General features: G+C 39.8%; 1 protein-coding gene across 1 annotated transcript in view; it reads left to right on the top strand.

Annotated features, from left to right (window-relative positions):
• The window catches only part of KCNU1 (potassium calcium-activated channel subfamily U member 1), a 91,451-nt gene that overhangs the window by 63,843 nt on the left and 14,797 nt on the right, over positions 1-12,811 (top strand). The gene's annotated exons all lie outside the window — the stretch shown is intronic.

Below are 12,811 nucleotides of genomic sequence, written 5' to 3'. Positions count from 1 at the left end.
TATAAATAAACACACACTATTAATATGCTTTTTTTTTTAAACTTAGAAGGTTCTTCTGTTTCTCTCTTTTTTTTAAAAAAAAATAAAGACAATTAAAAATGTGCCTTTTAAATGCAATGCTTCTCAGTTGCTGACAGACCAGTTTCTGAGTTGTTTTGACATACTGCCACCCCGCTGTTCCCATTTCGTTGTTATTTTAAACTTTGCAATGGTAGATAAAGTCTCTTTGTTTCATATCAAAAACTCTGCCAAAACTGGAGTGGAGAAGAGGTTGTCATGAATGTGATGTAAGATTCAGAGTTTAACTCTCTTGAATAGTTCTAGAGGGGGGGGAAGTCTAGTAGGAAATGTTGGGTTTACACTGAAGATAATAGTAATTAAATGAGAATATTTTCCCCCTGAAAAGTTTAGATTAGGTTATACAGAAACTTGAAATAAGCTTGTGCCTATTTAAGGTTTAACCCAGAGGTAGGAAACAGGAGGGGGGGATTGCACAAATTGTCAATTATCAGATTTGTATCTAAAGGAGATAGTGGAAGGTAAGATTAAAGTATTGAATCTCCAGGTCAGAGGTTTGGAAACTTTATCCTTCCTCTCCTTTTTATAGGCTGTGCTACTAGAACTGAGTTGTTTGAGGGAAAAATGGTTGTAACAAGAAGTACCAGAGAGAGGAAGTTAAGGATTTAAAGCTAATATCCTTCTATCGCAGCATTCTCTGGCCAGATGCTATGGTTTTGTAACAAGATTCAGACAACTATTTCTTGGGACCAATGATCAAATGCAGACTATACCTGAAAAGGTTTCTGGCTTTTACAAAAACTGAAGGCCAGTGATACAGCCAAACTTGTAACAAAATACAAAATACAGGTAGTCCTTCATTTACAACCACAATTGAGTCCAAAATTTCTGCTGCTAAAGTGAAATATTTGTTAAGTGAGTTTTTACTCCATTTTATGACCTTTCTTGCCAGGTTTGTTAAGAGAATGACTGCAGTTGTTGAGTTAATAACAAGGTTTGTTAAGTGAATCTGACTTTCCCCTTCCTGGTCAGGAGGTCACAAAAGGTGATCACATGACCCTGGGATACTGCCACCATCATAAATATGAGTCAGTTTCCAAGCATTTAAATTTTGATCATGTGATCACAGGGATGCTGCGATGGTTGGAAGTATGAAAAATGGTCACTTTTTTCAGTGCTGCTGTAACATCGAACGGTCACTGTTCTGACCCCCTCCTCCGTCTAGTAACAAATGCCGAGACAAGCTTAGCTGGAATGCCACAACACTTTATTAGCAGGAAACATAAATCTTGGTGGCTGAAAGCCCAAGCACGACGAACAGATAAAGAACCTTGGCAGCAACCTAGACTCCGACAGATACAGATAACAGCTTCTCCACCACTGAGAATTAAGTTGAATCCTGCAACCAGACTCCTCCCAGAGTCTCTCCTTAAATACTATCTTGAGAGGAGCCTAATAACAACCACCTGGGTCCAATTATCTTCTGTACCTGCGTAGTTGTTCTCTACGTCGATCTGCCCGCCGTTGCCGGGTGTCCAGGACCAACTCCCTTGTCTCCTCCCCACTGCTCCAAGGTCTGACGCCAGGAGCATACTCCCTTTGGCTTTCACTGCTGCTCCATGCCTCAGGAGCCTCCTGATGGGCAACCAGCCTCTCTGGTCCCTGCTCAGAGTCGGAACCCTGTCCAGGGTCCTCCACATCTTCCAGAGCCAACTCATAAGGCCCCTCACTGTCAGAGTCTGTTTGGAGCTCCAACGGCTCCTGCTGGGCCACAACAGGTCACTAAATGAACTGTTGTACATCAAGGCCTACCTGTTTTGAAATCTCAACTCCATTTCTGAGACAGTAAGGGACTTTAAAAAAAAACTACTCCATGTGCTTTAGAACAACACTGGATTGTTTTCTCCTTCCTCTTCTTCTGCTTCTTCTGAGGTAGTTGCTTTGGCTGGGACTCATTGCTGATAAGACTTTCTTAACCCTGCTGATCTAATTTCTTGATGAGGAAAGGATTGAACTGAAGTGTGGCAGCCAGGGTCAAGGAAGTTTCAGATTCTGTAGAGGTGATTGTAAGATGAAATGCAAGATACCCTCAGATGCTCTTCAGTTGCCCTGTAATGAATTTATTAGAAGAAGTAGACCTTTCACCAGAGGTGGGATTCAGCCAATTCGCACCACTTCGGGAGAACCGGTTGTTAACTTTCTGAACAGTTTGGTGAACTGGTTGTTGGGAGAAATCATTAGGGTAGAGAACTGGTTGTTAAATTATTTGAATCCCATGCTTAAATGGTTTGTCTATGAAAATTCCAGATCATGGTTGTCCCAAAGGTCATTTTTTTAAAAGGCAATTGGACTTCCTTTGTTTTTCCTTGAAGACATTTTCCTTCTTATCCAAGAAGCTTTTTCAGTTATGGCTGAAGTTCTTGAGGGCTTCAGTCAGACCTGAAGAAGGTTCTTGGATGAGAAGCAAAATGTCTTCAAGAAAAAACAAAGAAACTCCAGTTGCCTTTTGAAAAAGCACTTTTAGGGCATTTTAGTTTTTTTAAAAAGGCTAAAACCCAAAAGATTGCAAAGTAATGGCAACAAAAGTACAATGCTGGAAATTATTTATAGTATAAACTCTGTGCTGTGGGAGTTCATTGAATCTCCAAAATCTATCACTGCCACTTTTTGCTACCTATTTAAAAGTACAGGAGATTCATAAATGTAAAAAAAAAAAGATACAAATAGGGAACAGTGATACGGATCCCTGTCTATATGTGTCTAAATACGGGTCCCTATCTATATTTGTCTAAATACATATATAGACAGTGTGGGTCACTGAAGCTTCCTACAAAAAGGAAAAAAAAATAGATTTCCCCCCAGTTTTACTCTAATTAGTACCCTGTCATGTTTCATCAAATTCAGATTGGCAAACTTAGTTACTGAACTAAATGATCTTTGGCATAAACTAAATATACAATAGTAATTTAGTTTGACAATTTAATATGATACTGAATCCAAATGTACAGTAGAAACATATAATTAACTACTGTTTTGTAATAGCACCCTGCCAAGATGAGAAATTTCAGGTAGAGGTGATGTATATTGTTTGGGAGTAAAAATATTGACATAAGAAAAAAATGTAACCAACTATGAGTGGCTGCTTATAAAAATCTTCCTACTGAAATTCTCATCTACTTTCTTCCAGATTTTTGGATTATTTTCCGATATACTTTCCTTTTCCAGGTGAATTCATTTGCCTACCTTTCCCTCTGTTATCCAGTCTGATCAACGGGAGCTCTCAGGAACCATCAGTGGGACTTTTTCACTATTTCTTACTTTAGAATTTTCAATGAAAGGGACAGGGAACTAAAACTGAGACCCTCTGTATTCAAAGGAGGTTTCTTTTCAATATGTTGCTTTTGAATAAACATACATAATTCTCATACTTATCCTAATATTCTTTGTTTGGAATGGTCTCTTAATTATCAGGCAGAGAAAGTTATTTTACATCCAATGGTACTTGATCATTTTGGTTCACCGACAAATGCGCGCTCGACAAATGTGCGTCGACAAAACCGTGCCGATGAAACCGCGCCGCAATGAAACAAACAACATTCCGCGACGTGAAAACGTTATAACCCTAACCCCTAACGTTGTTTTCGCGTACCACTATGTTGTTTTTTTATCGTGGCACGGTTTTGTCGGTGCGGTTTTGTCGGCGCGCATTTGTCGGACGGGCATTTGTAGGGTCACGGATCATTCCAGCTTACAAGTGGATAACCTGAAGCTGAAAATCTGTGTGTTTTCCCATAATCCCTTAGTTGGGGTTTTTTTTGGAAGCTCTGTATCCACAATTGGTTCAAATTGACTTCTAGGGTGAGAAAATATTCTTTCGTCCTTCCATGGTCATTGGGAAAATAATCAGAAGCCTTTGAAATGGCTTTGATGACATAGCAGCAATAAAGGGCTGAGTCCTCTGCTTCCTCATTTTCCAAACATTATTTTTTAATAAACTGTAGAGCAGAATTAATCCATGAAATAAACCTTGCTGAGATGATAGATTTTTCTTTTCTGATGCCAAATCAAACTATGTTGCTCCCCGAGGCAAATTCCATTCCATATACTCAAGTTGTTGGCAGTTGATCGTTCAACATTGGCAAAGTTCTTCCATTATATTTGCTCGTTTTCTGGGGCAGGGCAGAACTTATGGTATGGCATATAAATTTCCCTTCTATATGAAAGTGAGCAGGTCTGAAGGCTTGCAAATAATGCCTGAATGGCTGTGTTATTATCCAAGGCAGCTGATCTCTCTAAGGTTAGGGCTGGTACACTTCTCTTTGGCAGTTGTGATCTGTTCTTGTGTCTGAGCTTTCTTACCATTCAATGGTTAAAAGCCATTTCTGAAAATGTTCTTTCGGAACTTGTAATGTTTCTGGTTTGTGTTTCAAGGGAGATCATTGGGAATTCTTGATTCAATGTGTCAGCCTCTGGACCATTGGTGGGTTTCAAAAATTTTTAGAACCTCTTCTGTAGGTGTGGCCTGCTTTATGGGAGTGGCTTGCCAGCCATGTGATCGGGTGGGAGTGACTTGGCAGTAATATGACTGGGTGGGCATGGCCAACTTGTAAAATGTGGTGAAACTCACTTAACAACGCTCTTGCTTAGCAACCAAAATGTTGGCTCAGGAACTCTGGCATTTGAAGCACACAAGTCTTAAAGCTGTCAAGTTACAAGACCTTCGTACCCCAAACCCTAAAGAAAACAAAACCCCAGGGGTGTTCAAACTTGACAGCTTTATGACTTGTTGACTTCAACTCCCAGAATTCCTCTCGCTCTTCATCTTGATGATGTGCGGATGGGTGATGGGAGGGAACTGGAACTGGTTCTAAATGTCACTGTAGATTTGTGGAACCTCTTCTAGAGAAGAGATTAGAACTGGCAGGAACCCACCCTTGCTCTGGACTCTGATGTAGGAAAATGGGTCTCTTGAAGAATTTCTGATAGCTCATTGTTACAAATCAATGAGATTTGAATGACATAGATTTGCTGGCATGGTGATGGTGAAGATATTTGGGAAGAGGCATTTTTAACAATTGCCTCTCAAATTGTGTTTTGTTTTTTTAAAAATATAGAAAACTGGAAAAATGTTCACAAATATATAGAAAGGAAAAAAGAAGCGATTAAGAGATGGAGAACACCAATAGTATTTTTTACATTCCTTTTTTTTTTTTTTAGAGAAGAAAGAATATTTTCTTAGACATGGAAGAAAGGGCAGATATGAGGTAGCTATTCATCAGTTTGAAATGAAAGCAAATCCTAGGTGTTTGATAGTTCTTTGGTTAAAATATTCCTCTGACACTTAGGTATATCTACAATATGGGTTGCTGTAAATTACAAGGATTGCTTAGGTTGTTAAGATAAACCTAATGGAGATACCTGATGTGATGGCTAGAAAGAACAATACTTTAGCTTATGATTATCTATAAACTCTGGGTTGTTAAATATATAGACATGACCATAAACCCTAGCATCCTAATGTCTCAATACACAAAAAAAGTAAAAACAGTTTGGCTCAGTCTCAAATATGTTCTAAAGATTCAGAAGAACTGGACATCTAAAGAGTCTCAAAACTCAAAAGAAAACTACAAAAGAAAAAGGACAAATTGGAGTGGTTTCTTGAAAAAGGAATATATTAAGTTTGATTACCTACAGATTATATATACAGGTTTTAGCTCTGTAATTAAATTTCACCTCTCATATTTTGCTAGGCTCATATCTTTCTTCAGAGTTATTTGTGTCAAGAATGAAGTTGCTTTAAAACAGGCAAAGCAAAGTCTCAATGATTCTTAATTAGTTTGACACAATTGTGGACATTTAAACATTTTTCTGCAAGAGAAGGATTATTAAGATCATCAGATCGCATAGAGCTGGCCTCCTCCGTATTCCATCCGCCAGTCAGTGCCGACTGGCGACTACTCGGAGGAGAGCCTTCTCTGTTGCGGCTCCGACACTATGGAACAATCTCCCCGTGGAGATTCGTACCCTCACCACCGTCCAGGCCTTCCGTACAGCCCTCAAGAACTGGCTAACCCGTCAGGCCTGGGGATAATCTTATTTTGCCCCTCCCGAATGCTGAGTGAATGTTGAGTTTTATTGTCTAATTTACTTTGTGCACATTTCTTTTCTTGGATTGTCCTACACTCCCCTTCCTTTTTTGATTGTAAGCCGCCCTGAGTCCCCTCAGGGAAAAGGGCGGCCTATAAATAAACTACAAAAAAAAAAAAAAAAAAAAATTAATTCTCAATAAATTAAAGGACACTAGTGAATAAAACTAATGAAAGTGAATTCCAGTTGCTGAATTCCATGAATGCCATTTGGAAAACTCATATTTAATTACATGCTTGAAATCAACCTTTTCCTGTTTCTCAAAAGGCTTCCCAATTCAAATATGTACAAACCAAAATTCTTGAAAAACCAAACACCCCAAATATGTCAGTAAATACAAAAAATCTATGATAAATGCACACAAATGTCAAGTAGTCTTTCTCTTCTTCATGGGGGGAGGAGCTTTAATCAACATTAGCTCATCCCAGAATACTACCTTCAACATTTCAGTTTTGATCTATCCTCCTTCAATGAAATTGTGATCAATTATCTGATATTTTAACAAAATGAATGCAAAAATCAGTAAAATGGCTTAGTGATCACAGTTAACAAGCAATTGCAGATTTCAGCAGGTAGCAGTAGGTGGTCAATTGTATCTGGACTTGGCTGCTAAACATGGTCAGCCCTGGTTAGTTTTTGGATATAAGTTGTTTTTTTTTTTTACTTAGATTATCCAGGTAGATCGGTGGGTGGGTGGCAGTGGTGGGTTTCAAAAAAATTTCGAACCTACTCTGTGGCTGTGGCCTCCTTTGTGGGAGTGGCTTGCCGGCCATGTGTTCTCTCTCTCTCTCTCTCTCTCTCTCTCTCTCTCTCTCTCTCTTTCTTTCCTTCCTTTTGTCTCTCTGTCCCTTTTTCCTTTTTTTCTTTCATCTCTCTCTCTCTTTTTCTTTCTTTTTTATTTTTTTATTTCTTCCTTCCTTCCTTTCTTTTTCTTTCTCTTTCTCTCTCTGTGTGAGTCTCTGTGTGTGTGTGTGTGTGTATGGTGGGTTTCAAAATTTTTTGGAACCTCTTCTGTAGGTGTCGCCTGCTTTCCGGGTCCACTTGTGGAACCTCTTCTAACTGGTTCGGTAGATTTGACGAACCGGTTCTACCTAACTGGTGCGAACTGGTAGGAACCCACCTCTGGTGGGTGGGTTGGTAGGAAGGCAAATAGGTACGTAGGTAGGTAGGTAGGCAGGTGGGTGGGTAGGTAGGTAGGCAGGCAGGTGGCAGGCAGGTAGATAGAGAAATAGAGATAGATGATAGGTAGATAGGAGAAAGAGAGAGAAAAAGACAGAGGCAGAGGCAAACAGACAGGTTTCCCAAAAAGCAATAGCAAATTATGTGTTTTGTTGCCAAGGTAACAGCACAGATGTGTCCACCTAAGGCATCTGGGGTCAAATCTGACTTGAAAGAGATTTCACTTAAGCAGTGTAGATCCTCTTTCTGAGATGCTGATAATTTCACTGTCTTTAGGAGCCTCTTATAGCTTGTGTGAAATCCTTTCATCTCTTCAGACTGTTTTTACAATTTGCTGAGTGGCTGAGTAGATTCATTGACATATAAACTGGATTAACAGCTGCATAACAGTTCCCCCTGGATTGCATTTGTCTACCGTATGTAGATGCGCCAGTATCTATTTTTAATTCCTTTAGCTTTTGACAAAACAATCCTACCAACATGTTTAATACTGCCCAAATTCCTGCTTATACAGCCAATTTTACTTTTAATCCAATTTATTACCACCTTGGCAGTATGACTTTGCTTTTGTCATTAACATATTGGAGAGAGAAATAATTACTGCAATTTTTTAAAGGATTTAAGTTAAGAAGTAAGGAATGTTTCCCTCATTTTCAAGGCTTATGTGTAGGGCAATGTGTGCTTTGTGTCAAAAAACAATTGGAAGAGATGATTAAGTCAATCAAATGTGTAATTTTTTCCTCCATTTTTCATAAATTTAGTTTGTTCCTTTGTGTTGAAATAATTGCAATTGTCCTTTTTTTCCAATGTTATTCTATGATTGAGACAGGTTGTCTCTAAATATGATAAATAAATTAAAAAAATGTCCTAGAAGATTTTTACAGATGTAATGGCTCAGCAGTTAAAGATGCTGAGCTTGTTAACTGGAAAGCTGATGGCTGGGGTTCGAGACCAACAGACAGTATGACAGAGTGAGCTCCCATTCCTTGCCCCAGCTTCTGCTCACCTATCAATTTGAAAACATTCAAATGTGTGTAAATAAATAGATACCATTTCGAAGCAGAAGCTAACAGCTTTATGTGTGCCTTCAGCATACAGTCATACTGACCACATGACCACAGGAATGTCTTTGGATAATGTTGGCACCCACAGCTAAGAAATGGAGATGAGAAGGATCCCCTAAAGTTGGAGACACAATACAATAGCAGAGTTGGAAGGGACCTTGGAGGTCTTCTAGTCCAACCCCCTGCCTAGGCAGGAAACTCTATACTGTTTCAGATAAATGGCTATCCAACATCTTCTTAAAGACTTCCAGTGTTGGGGCATTCACAACTTCTGGAGGCAACTTCTGTTCCACTGATTAATTGTTCTAACTGTCAGGAAATTTCTCCTCAGTTCTAAGTTGCTTCTCTCCTTTGATTAGTTTCCACCCATTGCTTCTTGTCCTGCCCTCAGGTGCTTTGGAGAATAGTTTGACTCCCTCTTCTTTGTGGCAGCCCCTGAGATATTGGAACACTGCTATAATGTCTCCACTCAGTCCTTCTTTTCATTAAACTAGACATATCCAGTTCCTGCAACCATTCTTCATATGTTTTAGCCTCCAGTCCCCTAATCATCTTTGTTGCTCTTCTCTCCACTCTTTCTAGAGTCTCCACATTATTTTATATTGTGGTGACCAAAACCGAATGCAGTTTTCCAAGTGTTGCCTTACCAAGGCATTATAAAGTGGTATTAACACTTCACGTGATCTTGATTCTATCCCTCTGTTTATGCAGCCTAGAACCGTGTTGGGTTTTTTGGCAGCTGCTGCACACTGCTGGCTCATATTTAAATGGTTGTCCACTAGGATTCCAAGATCCCTCTCACAATTACTACTCTTGAGCAAGGTACCACATATACTGTACCTATGCATTTTGTTTTTCTTGCCTAAATGTAGAACCTTATTTTTTTCACCATTTAATTTCATTTTGTTAGATAGTGCCCAATGTTCAAGTTTGTCAAGATCCTTCAGTATCTTAAGCCTGTCTTCTGGAGTGTTGGCTATTCCTGCCAGCTTGGTGTCATCTGCAAATTTGATGAGTTATCTATTTATCCCCTCATCCAAATCATTGATGAAGATGTTGAAGAGTACTGGCCTAAAACAGAGCCTTGGGGCACTCCACTGCATACTTCCCTCCATGTAGATGCAGTTCAGTTGAGGACTACATGCTGAGTGCGGTTGATCAACCACTTATGAATCCATCTGGTGGTGATGCTGTCTAACCCACATTTTTCTACTTTATCTAGTAGTAGGTTATGGTCTACTTTATCAAATGCCTTACTGAAGTCCAAGTAAATTATATCAATGGCATTCCTCTGGTCTACTAATTTTGTCACTTTGTCAAAGAATGCAATAAGATTAGTCTGACATGATCTGTTTTTGACACCCATGTTGGCTTTTGGCTATTACTTTGTTTACTTCTAGGTGTTCGTTAATTTGTTGCTTGATTATCTTTTCCAGAATCTTCCCTTGTATTGAGGTCAGGCTGATGGGTGTATAGTTTTTTTTTCCTTTTTGTAGATGGGAACCACATCAGCTCTTTTCAGGTCCTCTGGCAGTTCCCGGTGCTCCAGGATCTTTGAAAGAGATAGTTCAGTGGTTCTGAGATCTCGTTCATCAGTTCCTTCAGAACCCTGGGATGTAATGCATCCAGTCCTGGTGATTTGAACATGTTTAGGATAGACAGGTGCTCACTTACCATTTTCTTCCCTATTTCAATTTGTGTTTCTAATCTGATTTTTGTGGTGCTGTTTTTGATAGGTTGAACTGTTTTTTCCCTTTGTGTAAAGACAGATGCAAAAAAATGAGTTAAATAGTTCTGCTTTCTCCCTGTTGCTTGTCACCTTCTTGCCACTGTCTCCCATCAATGGACCAATTGTTTCCTTGACTTTTTTCTTGTTCTTAATATGTTGGAAGAAGCTTTTTTTGTTATTTTTTACTTTTGTCTCAAGCCTTTATTCATTGTGAGCCTTAACTTTCCTCATTTCATATTTACAGGCTTGGGCTATTTGCTGATATTCTGCCTTAATTGTGTTCCCCTCTTTTCACTTTTTATACTTATCTTTTTTGTCTTTCAATTTGTCAGAGAGTTTTTTATGCAGCCATGCTGGTTTCTTTTGGGAGCTGTTATTTTTCTTCTTCATTGGTATTGTGCTAGACTGGGCTTTTGTAATCTCATTTTTCAAAATTTCCCAAGCTTCTTGAGTTGTTTTTCTCTTGAGGACTCTCATTCTTCCCAAGCTCTCTCTAAGTTTATTGAAATTAGCTCTCTTAAATCCAAGACTCTAGTTTGACTTTGTTCTACTACTTGTGTTTGCATAATGTTGAATTCCAATATTGCATGATCACTTGCCTCCAAGTTTCCTGTAGCTTCAACACCTTCTATAATTTCCTCTCTGTTAGTGAGAATTAAGTCCAACATGGTTGATCCCATTGTTCCCTTCCCTACTTTTTTGGGAAACAAAGTTGTCTGCTAGGTTTGTTAGGAACCTGTTGGGTCTTTCACTTGGTGCAGAGTTTGTTTCCCAGTTGATATCAGGGTAGTTAAAATTCCCCATTACTATTGACTGGACAGAGGAAAAATTTACCTTTTTTTTTTTTTTTACATTTTAGAGGACTTTAGATGTTTTAAATCTCCCTTTCAGGATGAAGCAGAGATTCAGTCTTATGAAACTTTTTCAAATTGCCCCAGAAATGTCTACGTCTCTGTCTTCCTGATAACTCTGTTGATTTTAGTAAAAAGCAAAAAAGATATTCTTAAGGTAGATCAGCAAAGATAATGCATTTTCTACATTGATAACTTTCCAATTCCTGATATACCATCAGAATGCATGGAAGTCTGCTGTAGGACAGTGGTTCTCACCCTTTTCTTCACCATGGAGCCCAAACAAATACCTTTTGTGTAGAGGTGGTTGCTGCTCGTGTCCATTTGTAGAATCCCAGAGAGATCCCAGAGATTGGCCGATTTTCACAAAAACTGAGGCGTTTTGCCTTCCTTTAGTCCCAAGAAGCACTCTGCAGGCTTCAGCAGGGCGGAAGAAAGGCAAAAATGTTTCCATTTCTGCAAAAAAAAATTGGCCTATTTTCCAGCCATTTTTCACAAAAACAGGGATGTTTTTGCCTTTCCCCAGCCCTGCTGAAGCCTGCAGAGTGTTCCTGGGGGCTGGGGAGGACAAAAAACATTTTTCCTTACTGGGTAGTTTGCAGGCACTCTCATAGCTCCAGTGAGTCTGGAGCCCTCTCTCCTGTCAAAACATTTTGCCACCATTTCAGTGGGCATGGCTTGGTGAGGGGGTCATGTGACAGAGTGTGTGCAAGTGACATCAAGTTGGCCACACCCACTTAGTCACATGCCCCCCCCCCATCTATCCACACCGACTGAACCGGTAGTAAAATATTTTGAAACCCGCCCCTGCTTTTGTGGCACAGACTATGGCCACGGACTCCCAAGACTTAACACAAGATTTAAATCCTAACATTTTTTTCAAGCCTTTGCAGACCACCTGTGATTACATCATGGCCACTCAGTTGTCCTCGAGCCACAGACTGACAACTACTGCTGTAGGATAAATGATTTGTCACTGCAGCCAGGTGAAGAAGAGACGTTTTCTGGGATTTTCTTGAGGGAAATGAATGGGGGAGGGGAGAGGGAGATATAAATATGTGTGTTTGTTGCTACTGACTATCATTTTGCAGTTATTTAAAGCATTGTAACACAACCAAAATAAAGTGATGGCAATGTTTTTTTGTTCAGATTCCTTTAAGAGGGCCAATGAGCAATGTTGTTGGTTGGCTAAGGCAAGCAGTGAACAAACCAAGTAGCCAAATTGGTACTGAATATATAAAGTTTTTTGCACCATCTCTGCAAAAGCAGCAAAGAGGATCCCACACAACTGATCAGAAGTTGTGGTAATCTGTGTTTATGTGTTTATGCTTAGTGCTGTGTTTATGCTTAGTGCCGAGCTGGTGTCCTGTCATCAAAGCACTGGAGGGGGGCAGGGTAGTGGTGGGTTTCAATTTATTTTACTACCGGTTCGCTCTCGCGATGCTTCTGAGCATGTGCAGAAGCATCCAGGCAGGTGGCTGAAGCCTCCCGTCGCTGCCATACTAGTTCGCCCAATCTGGAGTGAACCATCAGAAACCCACCTGGTGGGGAGAGGCATGAGGGGAGGACAAATGGGCAATAAACCTGTATGCAATTTTGTGTAGGAATTTGTGAGGGGGAATGACAACTAAAGAAAAGTAGATCAATGTGGAACCAGTTCATGCTAGATATCTTCAAGTGTGAAAAGTTACTAACCTAAACACTTCAGCATTCCCAAAACATCCCCATGGCATAGCATTGGCTGGGTTTGGACTGGTCATGGGGGTGGGAGGGAGGGGACTGAAGGAAATAGTTTTGTCTTGTTGCTTGGGAAACTCAGATTT

The sequence above is a fragment of the Thamnophis sirtalis genome, unplaced genomic scaffold (assembly GCF_051295495.1).
Source record: "Thamnophis sirtalis isolate CommonGarterSnake01/CBP01778 unplaced genomic scaffold, rThaSir2_p1.2 scaffold_2, whole genome shotgun sequence".
NCBI classification, from domain to species: Eukaryota; Metazoa; Chordata; class Lepidosauria; order Squamata; family Natricidae; genus Thamnophis; species Thamnophis sirtalis.
This window is presented reverse-complemented; position numbering and strand designations above follow the sequence as displayed.